Below are 20445 nucleotides of genomic sequence, written 5' to 3'. Positions count from 1 at the left end.
CAAACAAAGCCCCAGACATCAGGATAAACTAGTCAGTCTCAGTATACACCACCACTTTAAAACATTTACAACACATAACAATAAGAAGCAGCTCTGGCCACCATTATAAGGTTAAGTGCAGCAATCCCAGCCATTTGTTATTGGTGCCAAAGCCATATTTTCTAGGTGCCTCTAACCAATATATACAGAAAAACAAACATCTAAACACAGTCAGAAGGGGTTGCTGTGTTTGGAAAATATTATAAATATAATTGCATGATCAGACTGAGCATATGCATCCTTCATGGCCACTCCTAGAATGACCACAGAAATTACAAGCTAGAAAAATAGTTATTAACAACATCGCTGAGGCACATCCACCACCACTCCAAGAAGGACAAACCATTGATATTATACAACATTGTGGTGGGAATAAACTAGTTTGATGGTCATGTACCATGCAACACCATGCAACACCATGCAACACCACTACCTGGTGATTATACACACCTACTGCTCCATAAGTAATGACCAACAATTGCATAATAAATCAAAACCAGTCAGAAATCTCCTTTATGATAATTCATGCAAGTATTATCAGATTAACCACAAGTGACAAATCTCTAAACATGAAATCAGGTTTCCCTAACACTTCACCAAGATACTAAACCCATACAAATCTGCAGAACACAGCCCACAAGTCAGTTATACATGAGAGAAAAAATCTTTGCCAGCTGCCCTGAGGCAAAGCTACATATACACTCATATGAAACTTCTAGTGGCCATTGCAGCCCTACAATAAGACAGAAACCAGACATACACTTATAGAACTGCAGAGCTTCCAAAGTATATCATACACCACCACTCTCAAGTGTACAGTATTGTGCAAAAGTAATGCAAGCGGAATTCGGCGAATTTCGTTATTTGTTCTAACGATCTTTCGTCGAAAGTTCGAACGAAAATTCAGTCGAAAGTTCAAGGCCTGTTAAACGACATTTCGTCTGAACAAAGGATGCTTTTTCGATGAATTTTCGCCATGAAGCGAAAATTCGTGGCGGAAAGTGTCTCTTCGATCATTAGTGTTCGAAATTTCGCTTCGAACTGACAGTAGCCGTCTGCGAGTGATCAAGTTTGTTTACTGCTCATGTAAGCAACACGAAATGTTATCAAACGTATTTCCAACCTTTTTCACCGCGACAGAGACACTTAATTTTTGAGACTAAACACAGCAATTGCGATCAAGAGACATGTATTTGGTGGAAATAAACTCTCAAATGATTGTAATAGTTTTAAACATTAACTTCAGTCATCATCATCATCATCATCATGCCCTTTACGCCTAACAGGCATGTAGGGCAGCAACGTGTTCCTTCCACATCTGGCGATCCCTTGCCATGAACTTGATGCCCTCCCAGGTCTTCCCCATCTCCTTTATTTCCTTCTCAACTGTCCGTCGCCATGTGATCTTGGGGCGACCCCGCTTGCGTTTCCCTCCTGGCGTCCAATGCATAGCAGTTTTTGCAATGGAAGCTTCTTGGCGGGTGACATGGCCAATCAACTTCAGTACTCCGCTTTTAAACCAGACAGAGCAGAGAAATTGTTTTGAGTGTTTTCAAACGTTGTCAATCGAGAAATGTGTTCCTTGTTTATTCGTTCTCAATCGCTACGCAAATAGACAGCATCTATATCGCTGATTGCTTTCCAGATATCATTATACCCATGTTTGTTTGGAAATATTTATTCTTCACAATTTATATATATATATATATTATATATATATATATATATATATATATATATATATATATATAACGCGAGCTTCAGAGTGCGTGCAGTATTTTAGCATTTAAGCGTTCTTAGTTCGTTTTGATCCTACACAATCAGACGCTAATAAAAGTGTGAAATACTTTACATTTCGCAACAAAATACTGAATATTAGTAAATGACGGCTGAAACAACTATTATTTGGGTCACGTTGCCCTATTTTTGCGTAAATTCCTGCATCTTTTGCCAATGCTTATTTTGTACAGTTTCTACATACACTGTTCGCTTCCATAGACAGCTTTTGAGGTCTTCCCGATCGAGGTAAATTTACCACGAAACTGGTGAGACGCAACTTTCAAATGATGCGCGTAGTAAAACCTAGTAACCCGTCGCGTTTCAACGCTTTCGGTATTTCAGCTGGGTGGAGGCCTTGCTTGTGGAGGGGCTTTTTTATTTTTTTTGTAGAATAATTTAAATATTTGGCCACGATGACTACCAAAAGTAGAGTACGTAAATGATCCCAAACGCATCGACACAATTGATACACTGAGTGTTGCCATGGTTGCAAACAACATAGGTCACGCGGAGGACTCAAATCGTAGCGGGAAATTCCATGGGAGTTTTACATAGAGCAGTACCGAACCACAAATTCAGCCAAATCTTTTTGAAAGAATGAACAATTGCAACGAATTATCGCCCCGAATATTCGCCGCATAGAACGAATTTTCGCTTGAAATTTCGAGTCGCATTAATGCCATCAAGGAATATGTTGCCGAAAGTTCGAGTTGTCAAAACAATACATGCCTCGAAAATTCGCAGAAATGTCGTCGAAGTTTCGTTTCGGTCAAGAATTCGTCGAAAAGCTAGGAATTTCGTCGACAGGTGTTTGCATTACTTTTGCACAATACTGTAGATCAACTATATAAGGAGCATCACAGTAACTTCATTGTGGTAGGAGATTGATCAGTAGCAGTAAAAATCAGAGCACATTTTACAGGTTAATTACCATACAAAACCTGTAGTTCCATGACAAGACCCAAGACTGTACCAATACCAATACCATAATTATATTATAACTACTTCTGGTTACCAATATTTGCACATTTTAGGTAAGTAATATTATGCACAGTTCTTGACATAACATTACCAGACAAAATAATTAATACTCACATGGATATGAGTGCAGTGAGAGCATGCAGAATTTTAACATATGGAAACAGGACACAATTATTCCCAGCAAATAAATTATTAAATACATACAGATTGACAAAATGAAGGCAAGTTTCAAAAATGAGAGAAAAAAAAACAGCAAGACCTTCTACCTTGTATAGAGTTTCCTGGGTTCAAGAAAATAACCCTTGAATCAGGGATAAAGTCAGAAAGTCTGAAAAGGGAAGCAGCAGAACAACAGTTACCACATATCAGTTATGAAAGACAAAGACAGTTACAAGGGCACTAACAGGTGCCCCAAGGTTATAAGGGGTATTAACCACAGCATTCTATAATCATTCATGGAGTAATTTTGTATTATCAACTGAGTTGATAACATAAATTTGCCACTTTGACAAGTTTAAAATTGATAATTTGTTTGTTACCCCAATTGCTCTGACAAAGGGCTAACACTCAAATTTTCATTTTTTTAAACGTTATCAACTCAGTTGATTATACTTAATTATTCTGGTATATACTCTCCCACACAGGCAGCACCACAGTCTCTTTAGAAACTTACCCCCTTTATTTATTTAATTATAACTATCAAAACTCAACTGGAATAAAAAAACAACAACAACAACAACAACAACAACCACAACAACAACAAAAACCACCATGATACACAATGGCTGACTGAATGCGACCCTCCGTATGATCTCAGGGACAAAGGTGATAACACACACAAACAACACCCCAACACAACATGCTTAGCATGTTCAATATGTGCATATATTATTTTTAAACAATAAAGGACACACTATGTTTTGTTTTGGTCAAGTTTGCACGCTTGGTCTTTGTTTTGGTTTTAAAAGTCTGATTGATGTCACGCTTAGCGTATAATAAGTTAACACAGTATAACGCAATTAAATGATAATAATTCAAGAAAAACAAAAACTAATGCACATGTAGCTAGAAATTTCTTTTGTTCATCCATATCTTTTCCTTTTGACCTCAATAGCACTCAATTGTGATGGGTAAGCTTAAATACTGGTAAACAAATGGGTGTAACAAATGAATTTTAAAGCTGTATGGTTTCCAAAAATAAACATTGTTTGTATGCACAAAATTTATACAGTTACAATGTTTTTTTCTCCTTTGTTGCCAAAGAACATTTGTGGTGTAACAACTCCAATATTGAAATAAAGAAAAATGTTTTTTTTGTCTTGTCAGAGCGTGTGACAAAGAAAAAATTCTGAGTCCCTATGAGGAATAGAACCGAAATTAAAGTATTAATCAAAAGTTGTACATCATAATGTTACTGAACAGAAGTTTCTTGCATGTGTGCTTATTCTGAGAATCATGAGGGCAATTCCATGTTACAGACATTACATTCAGAGACCAATTTTTTGCAAACTAATTTCCTTAACAAACTTATTCAGCACACTTTTCAATTTATAATTTTGTAAAAACATTCCTCAAAGGGTACTTGACTATCAGAAGAAAAGATACTTTCCTTTAACAAAGGCTTCCAAAATTTTTGTGTTAAACTTTGTTACAGACATTACAAAAAAATTCAACCTTCAATTTCTTGTGTTCACTTGACACTTTTTTCTTGTGAATTGACAATTCAGACAAAAATCATTTAATAATAATAAGAAGAACAAAGCTGCTTTATATAGCCTTTTAAAAATCTAGTGGTATCCCTTATTCTGTAGTTAGATTTTGAGCTTAACGTAAAAACTTCCTGTTATGGACATTACACAATTTTGGTACGGATATTACAATGTGGAACTTTTTTCTACACTGGTAAGAATAAAGGAGTATTTTTGTTTATTTCTAAACTTTTAATAATTGACTTCATCAGAACGGATAAATTTATCTTCATCAGCTAGGCCCAATTACAAGTTAATTCTCTTTTAATTTCTGGTTGTGCTGATATCCATAATGTAACTTTGGTATGTGGAGTATCACATTAAGAGCATGCTCCTTACAATTCAGTTTTATTGAGCATGTGCTCTAACTAATGTTTCTGCTGTCTTCTGGTTCTTGCTTACTGAGACACAAGGCAGATTTCTTGTGTGACACCAAGTTTTACATTGGAAGAGCCCTTAGGGTTACTAATGAGGTTGAAATTAAATTTCTTCACCAAGTTGTGGAAACATTTAACTGGCCTCTGAGAAGCAATATTGATATTGTCAACAGAAGAAGAGTCTTCTATGGCTCTATAGAGCTGAAAGGCACTGGACATTTCAATGTTCCAAGTCTTTCATATATTGAGAGGCTTTTTAAATATCTTTAAAAAGAAAATGTTTGCAAATAAATAATCAATCTAACTGCAGATTGCAGTAGTTAAACACTGCTTTAATTACTAAACTTGGATTGTTCTGAACTTTTTGCAAGAGTACTATTCATTGACTCTTTATAAGCCAGTTGATACTATTTTGGAAAGTTACACTGCACTGAACTGTATGAATTGACAACTTCTTCTATAGTATTATCAGTGCAATGGCCTTTGAAAGTTGAAGTATTGCTTGTTCTATAAGCTACATTTCTGAAACATTGCATGCTACATTTTAATTTATTATCTTCAGACACAGAACGTACTGACTCTAAATACAATATGTTTTCAGTAAACTTAATTCACACTCAGACTCAATATTTTTGAAAATTTATACTCCTCATGTCAGCGTTGTGTTGCTATACTGCTAATGTACAATTGTTGTTATAGTTATTGTTATTAGCGTTTAGTTAAAAGCACTGCAAACTTGGATGTGATAAATTTGAACAAAATTGGTATGCATGTAGCATTTATTTCTCCCAAAAGAATTACCATTATGAAAGTCATGCAGTCATATTATGTCCATAATATAATGTCTGTGATGTGATGTCCATAATTTAATGTCTGTAACGTAATGTCCATAACATAAAGTAAGATTTACTTTTTCTTGTGTTTTTCAATGATTTTGATAATTTACAACACTCGATTTTAGGCCCCTCAAAAGTAAACAAGGAGTCAAGCTGACAAAAAAAAACCGGTTTTTAATTTCAGAGAAAACGAAACAAAACACTGTTTTTGTTATGGACATACTAAAATAATGTTACTTGCTCTTATTTAAGAAGTACAACCATTTTGGAAAAAAATCTTATCCACAAGTTCTTCTTTGTGTTGAGTTCTGTTAGTTTTGTTCCTCTGGTGAGATTTTGGGAATACATGTGTCTTACTGCAACCATTTTAAATCTTCAGCATGCCAGCTATTTTCATACACTTTTCATTGGACAAAAATAAACAGTCTCTCTTAGCCATTTTCCACAAAGTAAAATTTCAGATTACTATCTTTTAAACAATCTAGGGTCTCCTTTTTCTAAAAATCCATGATTGGGCTAGATATGAAATATTTTAAATTTCATCATTTAAGCAGTTGTACAAATGGTATGGGCCATGATGGTTTTGATTATTTTTACCATCCCCTAAAAATTGCTCTGGCCATCCAATGAAATATACTTTTACACAAACATTTTGGCTGTTAACAGATGTGTAATGGTGATTTATGAATATCTTGAACATGTTGGATTGTTTACACAATCATCACAATTTGTCCAGCATTGAGTTAGATTTTGTGCTTTAACATGCTACAAACATCATCAAAAGTAACCACCACATGAAAAAAAGTAATTGAAGTGTCTGCTTTAAATCCTAATTTGCAACTCATTCACAGCCAAAAGGATCCAACTTTGATTTTGCTAATCAGGAAGTTAATAATTACAAACAGCTGTTTTTAAGTAGAAGCATGATGTGAGCTTGCTATCACCTTTCTCCCAAAAATCATATGGATGGTCACAAATACAGAACCTTGCATTAGAGCAGGCAGTTGCATCCTACATGTATATTGGTCATTACACCTGAAAACATACAAACATACATACCTACCCTGTTTAGATTTCCTGCCTTCAAAAAATCACAATATGAGCAGTCAAAAAATGATGGACATGTAATAATTTCTGAAAAAGAAAAACATAAAATAAATATTAATCAAATGTGAGAGATATTGATGGTCACATGGTATTTATTCCTTTAACTCCCATGAGTGACCGAGACCAAATTTCTCCTTACAATATAAATATGTTATCAACCAAATGAGTGGCAAGAATTAAGAAAAATATCAATTCGGGGATAATTAGTTGATCCAATACTAAATTCTCTGAACAAACATTATAAGAATTGTATAACTGACAGTAAGGAGAATTAAAAATTGGATCTGAGAGTTAAAGGGTTAAGGCAGTTATTGTTGCTATTGAAAAGTCTAATGAACTGAAGAAAGCTTTAGGACAATCTGAAAGACAGACGACATAAGGCTGTTTCACTCAATCATGCTGAAAAGGGGTTGTTGGAAAATAATTGAACTCAGAGGAATCCTATAATGGTAAAACCTTCAGATATTTCAATTCATGGATACTGCATGTGTTTGCTATTTTTAGAGCACAGCAGGTTGAACTGGGAACTGAGGAAATATAATATAAGAAAACTTTAATAGTTTTTGGGAAACTTAGCTTTGAATTTGCTGTTGCATAATTTAACATATGCAAACTATTCAGTGGTTCCTGTTACTAGTAAAGTAAAGCTATATGCTAAGGCACAAAGAAAGATCACTTTGGGATTAAAGTTCAAATGCTCAATAACCTCTTCAGTGCTCACTGAACCTCAGTCGCCATTTTCTTTCCATCCCACCCTCCTCAATGGTTATTTGTTATAGAAATATTTCCTATCTTTTGGGTTTTCTGTATAAGAAAGCCTCTCTGTTAATATTATGTTTTAGCACTGTTAGATTTAACAGTTTATATGCATCAAATAAGAGTCACATTTTGTGGAAAATTAGTTACCTATGTAACTAACTGTATAAGACTGCACAATTTGTCCCAAACATTACTTGTGGTCAAATGTCTTATGGTTTATCAGATTGAATTTAAAGGCACAATAATTTTGTTGAAAAAATATCATTGATAAATAATGCCTAGCTCAAGTTCTCGGAAAACATGTTATTGAATTAGAGAAAGCAAGTCATTCTCTAGCGCTGTGAGGAAAGGGTTTTGCTTTCAGTTTCCTGTCACCTTCAAAAAAAGTGACTTCTGCCTTGACTGATATGCATTGTGTGTTCCAATCTTCACTAAAGCATTTCCCTGTCCCATTAATCTAGATTAGTAATGACTGCTGGAAGTAAAACAGCTGGTCTGAGTACAAAACAGACCCTTACTGAAGTATGAATTTCAAATAAAGTGATCTTTTAGTGCACATCAATTCATAATTTATGAATCTACTTACCCCTCACATGATCTTCTTGAGAATGCATGGTACTTCAAACAAAATAATTACACCTTGGGCATGTGAAGAGGCTATGCAATCGTCCTGAAAAGAGGAAAAAAAAAAGCTTATGTATCAATTATACATGTATCTTCACCATATCTTCCATGACCAGACCTAAAACTGCACCAATACCAATACCATCATTTTATTGACACTACTTCTGGGTACCAATATTTGCATAAAATCACCATGGTAGCAGCTACTTGCTAGAGAGTACCTTGAAGGACTTGTGTTAGGTTTAACTTGCAAAACCTACTGTATGACAGACAGTTTCCAGGAATGCATGTACTAATTTCCCAAGGCATGCAAACATGGGGTGATAATTTCTAATCCATGTACTTTGTCAAGGATGGAACCAGCTCTCTGCACAAGATCTTGCATATTCCTGTTTTAGGAGGGGAGCTTAAACTCTGATTTTATATAAATTAACAAGTCTTAATTAACCAGTGACCCAATGACCACCAAACACAGAAACCAAAGAGATGACTCAACCAGCATAAAATCAAGTCTCTCAAGTGTTAATGTTCATAAGTCAAGATACAGTTGTAGCACTCTACAAACCAAGCTGCACTCAGTAATTAAACCAGCAGTATATCAGAAGGACCACCAGAATTTCAGCAACATTTTCTAAGAGTATTTCCACAATTTGTTTGTAGCCAAACATAATCACAACCATTGATCACAACATAATTAAATAGGTAATTAATATCATGCATAATTCTTGATATAACATCACCAGGTAAAATAATTAATACTCACATAGATATGAGTGGAATGAGAGCATGCAGAATTCTAAACATATGCAAACAGGACACAATTATTCCCAGCAAATAAATTATTAACCCTTTAACTCCCACATCAAATTTGTAATTCTCCTTACTCCCAATCCTACAATTCTTATAATGTTAGTTCAGAGAATTTAGTATTGGATCAACTTATTATCCCCAAATTTATATTTTTCTTTACTCTCATCATTTATCTGGTTGATATTGTGTTGATATTGTAAGGAAAAATTCTTTCTTGGTCACTCATGGCAATTAAAGGGTTAATACAGATTGACAAAACAAAGGCAATTTTCAAAAATGAGAAAAAAAAAAGAGCAGTGTTAGTCCTCCTACCTTGTATAGTTTCCTGGGTTCAAGAAAATAACCCTTGAATCAGGGATAAAGTCAGAAAGTCTGAAAAGGGAAGCAGCAGAACAACAGTTACTATAATATATCAGTTATGAAAGACAATGACAGTCACAAATAAGGGCACTAACAGGTGCCCAAGGTTATAACTGGTATTAACCCCAACATTATATAATTATATCAAAGTAATTTCATATTGTCAGCTGAGTTAATTGATAATGTAAATTTGCTACTGTGACGAGTTTAAAAGCTGACAATTTGTTTGTCAGCCCAATTGCTCTGACGAAGGCCTAACACTCAAAATGTCATCTTTTTAAACCCTATCAACTCAATTGATAATACTAAATTATCCTGGTATACTCTCCCACCAAGGCAGCACCACAGTTTCTTTAGAAACTTACCCCCTTTATTCATTTATAATTATCACAATTCAACTGGAATTAAAAACAACAACAACAACAGAAAAAACCACCATGATTCACCAAATGTGACCCTCTATATGATTTTAGGAACAAAGGTGATGACACACACTCAACACACCAACACATCATGCAGAATGCCAATTGTTCTCGTGATATTTACTAACAGTAGTGAAAAATATATAGATCTGTAATATTAGCAGTGAACTGCACTCTGGAGAGCTTTGATTGGTCATACATTACATTGGCTTTCCTCCTCAGGGAATATCACTCTAGCTCATTAACTGTTCAGGTGGAGCTAAGAAACAACAGCTTAATAGAAAGTTATTGTTTATGCTATTGTTAGAAAAAATCACCCCTTCATGCTTGTGTTACAAGCTGGATGAGCATTCAATTTTGAAACCTTTCATTACATATTCATCTCTTTCTACAACTTACTCAATAACACTTCGGTTCTATCATTAATCATATATAGGATTCTATTTTCATCGGTAAAATCCACCTGCACAATTTTCCTATGATCATAAGGACATAATAAAGTCTTAAAAGTCACTTTGACACTCGTTTCTTTGAAACGAAATGTGCCATCATGATTTCGAGAATCATGAGGGCAATTCCATGTTACAGACATTACATTCAGAGACCAATTTTTTGGAAACTAATTTTCTTAACAAACTTATTTTGCACAGTTTTCAATGTATAATTTGTACAAACATTCCTCACAGGGTACATGACCATCAGCAGAAAAGAAATTTTCCTTTCTTTCACAAAGGCTTCCAAAATTTTTGTGTTAAACTCTGTTATGAACATTACAAAAAAATCAACCTACAATTTTTTGTGTTCACTTGACATTTTTTTCCCTGTGAATTGACTACTCAGACAATAATTATTTTAAAATAATAGGAACAAAGCTGCTTCACAGCTTTTTTAAAATCTGATTGTATATGTATCCCTTATTCTGTAGTTAGATTTGAGCTTGAGCTAAAAACTTCCTGTTGTGGACATTACACAATTTTTGTTAAAGACATTACACTGTGGAACTTCTTTTTTACACTGGTAAGAATAAGGAATAGTTTTGTTTATCTAAGAGCTTTTTATAATTGGCTTTGTCAGAACTGATAAATTTATCTTAATCAGGCCCAATTACAAGTTAACCCTTTAACTCCCAGAGGTGATTAATGTAAAACTTCTCCCTACAAACCATAAATTATTCAGGAAACAGGTGATGAGAATATTCAAACTTATCAGGTAGAAGCTGCTATCTTCATCTAGCAACCAAGTTCTCATAACTAATTTACAAGGAAATGTGTAGCAGCTAGAGGGGAGAATTAACAATTAGATCTTGGGAGTTAAAGGTTAATTCTCTTTTCTGGTTGTGCTGATAACCAAAGCATTAATATCACACTTGGGTGTACATGTAACTCTGGTAGGTGGAGTATCCCATATGGAGCATGCTTCTTACAATTCCATTTTATTGAGCATGCTCTAACTAGTGTTTCTGCTGTCTTTTGGTTCTTGCTTTCTGAGATGCAGTACAGGTTTCTAGTGTGACAACAAGTTTTACATTGGAAGAGCCCTTAGGGTCACTGATAATGAGGTTGAAATCAAATTTCTTCACCAAGTTTAGAAAACATTTAACTAGCCTCTGAGGAGCAATATTGATATTGTCCACAAGAGAAGAGTCTACTGTGGCTCCAAAGAGCTGAAAGGCACTGGACCTTTCAATATCCCAGGTCTTTCATATATTAAGAGGATTTTTAAATATCTTTGAAAATAAAATGTTTGCAAATAAATGATCAAATTAACTGCAGATTGCAGAAGTTTAACACTACTTTAATAACTAAACTTAGATTGTTCTGATCTTTTTGTAAGAGTACTATTCATTGACTCTTAGTAAGCCAGTTGCACTTGCTCTCATTATTACAAAGTACATCCATTTTGGAAAAAATCCTTTCTGCAAGTTCTTCTATGTGTTGAGTTTTGTTAGTTTTGTTGTTCAGGTGAGACTTAAGGAATACATTGTGTCTTACTGAAATCATTTTAAACCTTTCAGCGTACCAGCTATTTTCATACACTTTTCATTAGACAAAAATAAACAGCCTTTCTTGGCCATTTCCCGCAAAGTCATCTTTCAGATTACTATTTTTTAAACAATTTAGGGTCTCCTAATCCACAACATTTTGGATTGTTTACATGATCTTTGTGATTCGTCCAGCATTGGGTTAGATTTTGTGCTTCGACATGCTACAAACATCATCAAAAGTAACCTTAGCTCTCCACATGAAAAAAATAATTTATGCAAAAATCCATGATTGGGCTAGATATGAAATAATTTATTTTAAATTTCACTATTGAGGCAGTTGTAAAATAGAATAGGTCATGATGGTTTTGGTTATTTTTATCATACTGTAAAAATTGCTCTTGCCATCTGGTGAAATATACTTTTACACAAATGTTTTGGCCATCAATGGCTTTATCTAATGGCAATTTATGAATATCTTGAATGTGTTGGATTGTTTACATGATCTTCATGATTCATCCAGCATTGGGTTAGATTTTTTGCTTTGACATGCTACAAACATCATCAGAAGTAACCTCTCCACATGAAAAAAATAATTTACACAAAATCGACATGGTAGCTGCTAATTGCCAAAGGGTACCTTGAAGGACTTAAGTTAGGTTTAACTTGGCAAAACCTATGATAGACACTTTGCAAGAATGTACTAATTTCCCAAGATCTGCAAGTGTGGGGTGATTATGTACTTTGTCAAGGACATTACCAGAAAAAATAATTGATACTATATGGATATGAGTGAAATAAAAGCCTGCAGAATTCTAAACATATGCAAACAGGACAAAATTATTCCCTGCAAATAAATTATTAAGTAAACCCTTTAACTCTCACATTTATACATTTCTTTACTTTCATCACTTCTCTGGTTGATATTGTGTTGATATTGTAAGGAGAAATTCTGTCTTGGCCAGTCATGACAATTAAAGGGTTAATACAGATTGACAAAATGAAGGCAAGTTTCAAAAATGAGAGAAAAAAAGAGCAGCAAGTCCTCCTACCTTGTATAGAGTTTCCTGGGTTCAAGAAAATAATCCTTGAATCAGGGATAAAGTCAGAAAGTCTGAAAAGACAAGCAGCAGAACAACAGTTACTATATGTCAGTTATGAAAGACAATGACAGTCACAAATAAGGGCACTAACAGGTGCCCCAAGGTTACAAGTGGTATTAACGGCAACATTATATAATTGTATCAAAGTACTTTCTTATTGTCAGCCGAGTTGATAAATAAATGTAAATTTGCCTCTGTGATGAGGTTAAAAGCTGACAATTTGTTTGCTCTGACAAAGGGCTAACACTCAAAATGTCATCCTTTATAACCTTATCAACTCAACTGATAATACTAAATTATCCTGGTATACTCTCCCACCAAGGCAGTACCACAGTTTCCTTAGAAACTTATACCCCCTTTATTCATTTATAATTATCAAAAGTCAACTAGAATTAAAAACAACAACAAACAACAACAACAACAAAAAAACAACAACAACAAAAACCTCCATGATTCACAAAGGCTGACCAAATGTGACCCTCCATATGATTTCAGGGACAAAGATGAGAACACACACAACACATCAACACATCGTGCAGATTGCATAACTTTAAAATCTAGTTGTATTCCTTGTTCTGTAGTTAGATTTTGTGCTTGAGGTAAAAACTTCCTGTTATGGACATTATAAAATTTTCGTTACAGATATTACGCTATGGAACTTTGCCTTACGGTTAGATCGCTCCATGGTTAGATCGCTCCAAGTCAGATCGCTCCATACCGAAGTCAGATCGCTCCACTCGAAAGTTAGTTCGCTCCATCAAATAAGTTACTTCGCTCCATACATAAGTTACTTCGCTCCATGAAGAAAACTAAAGTGGAAGGTTGATAAGAGACAGAAGGATAAGGGAAAAGAAAAGAAAGAGTGTTGTAACGCGACTAAAGACTCGCCATTTTTAACCGGAGTCGAACCCAGTCTCACTCACGGCTGGATTTGACAACGTTTAAAAATGCCGATTCTTTGAAAGCAATATTTATAAATCATATTCATTGTTGGTCATTTCTTTTATTTTATTTGGTGGCTCCTAAAGGAGCCTTTTGTTTGTGATGGTTGTGGTGTCTGCTGCTCTTTAAACAGGACCGTTCAGGAAAGAACAGGCTTTCAGTAGCTGTCTGGCGGACCTCTCGTTGTTGTCATATTGCTCCCAGAACATTTTATTCGAATGATCTTTTTAACACATTTAGACCATAACTTTATCATTTATTACACAGTGAAACACTTATTTCATCATTTATTACACACTGAAACACTTATTTCATAATTGGTAATTTGCTTTGGTGGGTTCAAGTGAGCGAATCGTCGATCACTTTATATTTCAGCAACTCGATCGCAAGACGCAATACACATCATCAACTATAAACTATAAAGATCAGAAGTAAGTTAGTGTATTAGGTTTCTACATGGAGCGAAGTAACTTATGTATGGAGCGAAGTAACTTATTTGATGGAGCGAACTAACTTTCGAGTGGAGCGATCTGACTTTGGTATGGAGCGATCTGACTTGGAGCGATCTAACCGGATACCGGAACTTTTTCTTACACTGGTAAGAATAAGGGAATATTTTTATTTATTTAATATGAACTTTTGATAATTGACTTTGTCAGAACTGATAAATTTATCTTAATCAGGCCCAATTACAAGTTAATTCTCTTTTTTGGTTCAGCTGATAATCATAGCATCAATACTAAACTTAGGTGTACATGTAATGGTGGTATCTGGAGTATTCCATAAAGAGCATGCTCCTTACGATTCAGTTTTAATGAGCATGCTCTAACTAGTGTTTCTGCTGTCTTTTGGTTCTTGCTTTCTGGTGCGGATTTCTAGTGTGACACTGAGTTTTACATTGGAAGAGCCCTTAGGGTTACTGATAATGAGGTTGAAATCAAATTTCTTCACCAAGTTGTCAAAAGATTTAACTGGCCTCTGAGACTTGCACTATTGATATTGTCCACAAGAGAAGAGTCTTCTATGACTCCAAAGAGCTTAAAGGCACTGGATGTTTCCATGTTCCAAGTCTTTCATATATCAAGAGGCTTTTTAAATATCTTCAAAAAGAAAATGTTTTCAAATAAATAATCAAACTAGCTGCAGATTGCAGTAGTTAAACACTGCTTTAATTATGAAACTTGGATTGTTCTGAACTTTTTGCAAGAGTACTATTCATTGACTGTTAATAAGCCAGTTGATACTATTTTGGAAAGTTATACTGCACTGAACTGTATGAATTGACAACTTTCTCTATAGTATTATCAGTGCAATGACCTTTGAAAGTTGAAGTATTGCTTATTTTAAGCTACATTTCTGAAACATTGCATGCTATATTTTAATTTGTTATCTTCAGATATTATAAAAGAAGGTGCTGACTCTAAATATATGTCTCAGAAAACTTAATTCACACTTGGACTCACACTTTTTGAAAATTTATACTCCTCATGTCAGCATGGTGTTACTTCTCCTAATCAATGTACAGTTGTTGTTATGGTTATTGTTAATGGTGTTTAGTTAAAAGCACTGAAAACTTGGATATGATAAATTTGAACAAAATTGGTATGCATGTGGCATTTATTTCTCCAAAGAGAATTACCATAATTAAAGTAATGCAGTCATAATGTCCATAATATAATATGTCTATAATGTGATGTCTGTAATGTAATGTCTTTAATATAATGTCCATTACATGAAGTGGGCTTTATGTTTTCATGTGTTTTCCAGGATTTCGATAATTTATAACACTCAAGTTTAGGCCCCTAGAAAGTAAAAAAGGAGCCTGAGGCTGACATAAAAATGGTTTTTAATTTCAGAGAAAACAAAAAAAGAGGACTGGTTTAATTATGGCCATTATGTAATATCCATAACAAAATAATGTTACTTGCTCTCATTTACACGTACAAAGTACACCCATTTCAGAAAAAATCTTATGCACAAGTTCTTTCTTGTGTTGAGTTCTGTTAGCTTTGTTCCTCTGGTGAGATTTAATGAATACATGTGTCTTACTTAAATCATTTTAAACCTTTCAGCGTGCCAGCCATTTTCACACACTTTTCATTGGACAAAAATAAACAGCCTGTATTAGCCATTTGCCACAAAGTCAACTTTCAGATTACTATTTTTTAAACAATTAAGGGTCTCCTTAATCTAAAAATCTATGATTGGGCTAGATATGAAATATTTTAAATCTCATCATTTAAGCAGTTGTAAGATGGTATGGGCCATGATGGTTTTCATTATTTTTATCATCCCCTAAAAATTCCTCTGGCCATCCAATGAAATGTACTTTTACACAAACATTTTGGCTGTATATAACTGTGATTTATGAATATCTTGAACATAATGGATTGTTTACATGTAATTGTCACAATTCATTCAGCCATGAGTTAGATTTTGTGCTTCAATGTGCTACAAACATCATCAAAAGTAACCTCCACATGAGAAAAAGTAATTAAAGTGTCTGCTTTAAATCCTAATGCAACTCATTCATAGCCAAATGTTCCTCCTTTGATTTTTGCTAATCAAGAAGTTGATAATTATAAACATGGATGTTTTCAAGTAGAAGCCTGTTGTGAGCTTAAGCTTGCTATCACCTTTCTCCCAAAAATTGTATGGATGGTCACAAATACAGAACCTTGCATTAGAGCAAGCAGTTGCATCTTATACTGGTCATTACACCTGTAACAACCAAAGCAACTTTCTAATCATTAGATGCATTTCAGCTGCAAGGTCCAACATAATGAGACATGGTGTCAAACACTATTGAAGGATGACAACATTCAATTTATACTCCTGAGCGTAAATTCAAAGGATCGAACCACTGGTTAAAGATTGATGCAAATTTAATTAGTGGCCTATCTTGCTACTTTAACATTATGTTTCATATTCAAAGCAAACTGATATTCATGAAAAAAAGAGAATAGCCCATAATAACATAAACATTTTTCATTGCCATGAGAATAAGACACAAAAAATCCTTACATATATGTCTTATATTAAAGAGGGAAAAATGGAAAAAAAAAACCTATATACCTTCCCTGTTAAGATTTCCTGCCTTCAAAAAAAAAATATGAGCAGTCAGAAAATGATGGACATTTAATAATTTCTGAAAAAGAAAAACACAAAATAAATATTAATCAAATGTGAGAGATATGACGGTCACAAAAATTCCATTCAAGGTGCTATATTTATTCCTTTAACTCCCATGAGTGACCAAGACCAAATTTCTCCTTACAATCAACCAACTAAGTGACAAGAATTAAGAAAAATTTCAATTCAGGGATAATTAGTTGATCCAATACTAAATCCTCTGAACTAACATTATAAGAATTGTATAACTGACAGTAAGGAGAATTAAAAATTGGATCTGGGAGTTAAAGGGTTAAGGCAGTAATTGTTGCTATTGAACAATAAAGTGAACTGAAGAAAGCTTTAGGACAATCTGAAAGACATAGACGACATAAGGCTGTTTCACTCGATCATGCTGAAAAGGGGTTGTTAAAAAATAATTGAGCTCAAGAGGAATCCTATAATGGTAAAACCTTCAGATATTTCAATTCATGGATACTGCATGTGTTTGCTATTTTTAAAACACAGCAGGTTGAACTGGGAATTGAGGATAATATATAAATATAATATATAATATGTAAATATGTCATTCAACAAATTGCCAAGGAAAACTTCAATAGTTTTTGGGAAACTTAGCTTTGAATCAGCTGTTGCATAATTTAAGTGGTCCCTGTTACTGGTAAAGTAAAGCTATATGCTAAGGTACAAAGAAAGATTGCTTTGGAATTAGAGTTCAAATGCTCAATAGCCTCTTCAGTGCACACTGAACCTCATCCGCCATTTTCTTTCCATCCCACCCACCTCAGTGGTTATTTGTTATGGAAATATTCCCTATCTTTTGGGTTTTCTGCATAAGAAAGTCTCTCTGTTAATATTATGTTTTAGCACTATTAGATTTATCAGCTTATATGCATCAAATGAGAGTCACACTTTGTGGAAAATTAGTTGACTATAACCGAGACTGCACGATTTGTCCCAAACATTACTTGTGGTCAAATGTCCTATGGTTTATCAGATTGAATTTAAAAGCACAATAATTTTGTTGAAAAAAATATCATCAATAAATAATGCCTCAGTCGAGTTCTCGGAAAACATGTCATTGAATTAGAGAAGGCTAGTCATTCTCTAGCACCGGAAAACGAACTGTGAGTAAAGGCTTTCGCTTTCAGTTTCCTGTCGCCTTCGAAAATAGCAACTTCCGCCTAGACTGATACGTATTGCGTGTTCCAATCTTCACTAAAGCATTTCCCTGTCCCGTTAATCTAGATCAGAAACGACTGCTGGAAGTAAAACATCTGGTCTGAGTACAAAACAGACCCTTACTAAAGTATGAAATTCAAATAAAGTGACCTTTTAGTGCGCATCAATTCATAATTCATGAATCTACTTACCTCTCAGAATGGCGCTTTAAACGAAATAATTACACACGGGGTACGTGTAGAGGGTACGCAATCGACCTGAAAAGAGAAAAAAAGTAGCTTATGTATCAGTTATATCTTCACCATACGCTTATTTCCAAAGGCTTGTGTTAAAATTTTCGTAATCATACGCATTTACGCGAGTGAAATACCGTAAGTCAACAACGGGTTATTGAAGTTTAAGTTAAAGTTACGGAGTGAATAACTTTACTATTTTGTCTGTACCTGCTCTTTCTTCGCGTCAACTCTTGTCATGAACAGCAATGTGAGTTTAAACCTATTTGTTTCCTTGTTTCCCGATCTTCCGTCGAGAGAACGAAGAAAGTCATAAAAGGTAGGTATTCTAACAGACCCAGAGAAGGGAGTTGTTCATGATATGCGCAGATAAGACCATTCTGAAATGAAATATAACACCTAAAATCGAGTAACACCATCACGCAATAAAACTAACTTTGCAATGCGTTTCTCGGCCTCAGGAAGAAACATCGTTAAAAAAATTACAACGGCATTCTTTTAAGGTTCACATGAACAATAAGCAACCTTTTTTCCCCCAAAGCTGGAGACGAGTGACGCGTGATTCACTTCATACCACCTCTTACTACAGGTCACGCATGTTGACAAGACACGCACGGCAGATTTCTAATAGCATTTTATTGCCAAAACAACTGACGAGTGATGCGTTAGTCCTCTTACGTTTTTAAAATTTTTAAAGGCCAGAATCTGTCCCTTCCCCCCTCCCCTTAAAAACACAGCCAGAGACTCTCAACTTCGACGCTCGTAGTTGCCACTTAATCCCAATCAAAACCTTCCTCCTTCTGATTACTAATTGTTGAAGTCTGATCAGCAAAGTTAAACTGTAAACCAAGCCTTTAGGTCTGTTCTTTTGACGTCTCCATCATCAACCCGTCCAAAGACTAGCTAGGCGAGAAGGACTGACCTAGATGGACCTGATCAGAATATTGTACGGAATCAACACATGGACAGAGAGTCGGATGGTCCTGCGGGGATTAAAGAAATGAACTCTGCGACTGATTTTAAATTAATGCTCTCAAATATATTTTTAAGCTGACGCCTACAAAGGAAAAGCATAAAGTTTTCAAAATAAATACTTCGTAAAGCTCTACTAAGGAATTATTGACCTTATTCCTATAACTTGAAATTTATCTGTGCAAGCTCAAATAGTGAAGATAAAATCTGAATTGAACCCTGAGTCAAACACTCAGAAAGACTAGCTTCATGTTGTAAGGCGCCGGTCATTTTTTATCGCCTATGGGGGGCTGGAGGATTTTGGTTGTGTCACGACTTAATTTACCTGCTTCCCCCATAATATACTTATGATTCCTCATTGACAGTCAATTGGCGGTCAGTTTTCTATAGTCCCCCTTAAAACTCTGTTGGCGACAACTGAGCAGCCTCCGTTCATTGCAAACCATGTAAACCCCATCCCCCTCTCCCCCCTCAAAAAAAAAAAAAAAAAAAAAAAAGGGAAAATGAATTGTCCCTCCCCCGGTGATAAATAAAGTGCCTGGTCTCTAAAACTCTTCACATAACTCAATTTTGTTAGTCTTTGAAAATATTTACTCGTGCTTATTTATTCCAAATTGAACTCGAAATCATGTGATTACCTCTACAAATTCAAATTGGTTAGCGTCTTGTTGACTTTGATTGCCTCAGCAATAGATGTAGTTCCAGCATCACTAATACCATTGCTACACAAATTCAAATTGGTTAGCGTCTTGTTGACTTTGATTGCCTCAGCAATAGATGTAGCGCTGGCTTCACTCATGCCTTTGTCAGACCAATCCAAATTGGTTAGCGTCTTGTTCACTTTGATGGCCTCGGTAATAGAGGTAGCACCAGCACCACCAATACCATTGTAATACAAATTCAAATTGGTCAGATTCAAACAAGTTCCAAAAGACTTCGTTAACCGTGAGTGAAAATCACTCTTTTGTCTTTTACATTCGTTAATGGCCTCCAATACAACTTTTAAACCACTGCCTTCATTTTCCTTGACTTCATTTGTTAAACTCTTTACAAGAGCCACG

The 20445-nt window shown here is 34.8% G+C and overlaps 1 protein-coding gene across 4 annotated transcripts in view; it reads right to left on the bottom strand.

Moving 5' to 3' along the window:
- The window catches only part of LOC131788901 (NLR family CARD domain-containing protein 3-like), a 29860-nt gene extending 10939 nt beyond the window's left edge, over positions 1-18921 (bottom strand). Inside the window, exons 1-4 of one of the 4 annotated variants that reach the window (XM_066168543.1) lie at positions 18623-18921; positions 18371-18436; positions 6820-6894; positions 3066-3127 (exon numbers count right to left, since the gene is read on the bottom strand). The gene's annotated coding sequence lies outside the window, so the exon portion shown is untranslated. Of the gene's footprint in view, positions 1-3065; positions 3128-6819; positions 6895-8212; positions 8397-9372; positions 9435-18370; positions 18437-18622 lie in introns of those variants that run through there. The other 3 variants (XM_066168542.1, XM_066168544.1, XM_066168545.1) reach the window with 3 other exon arrangements.
- Between the last annotated feature and the right edge of the window lie 1524 nt (positions 18922-20445).

Source organism: Pocillopora verrucosa, chromosome 6, assembly GCF_036669915.1.
Source record: "Pocillopora verrucosa isolate sample1 chromosome 6, ASM3666991v2, whole genome shotgun sequence".
Lineage (NCBI taxonomy): Eukaryota > Metazoa > Cnidaria > Anthozoa > Scleractinia > Pocilloporidae > Pocillopora > Pocillopora verrucosa.
This window is presented reverse-complemented; position numbering and strand designations above follow the sequence as displayed.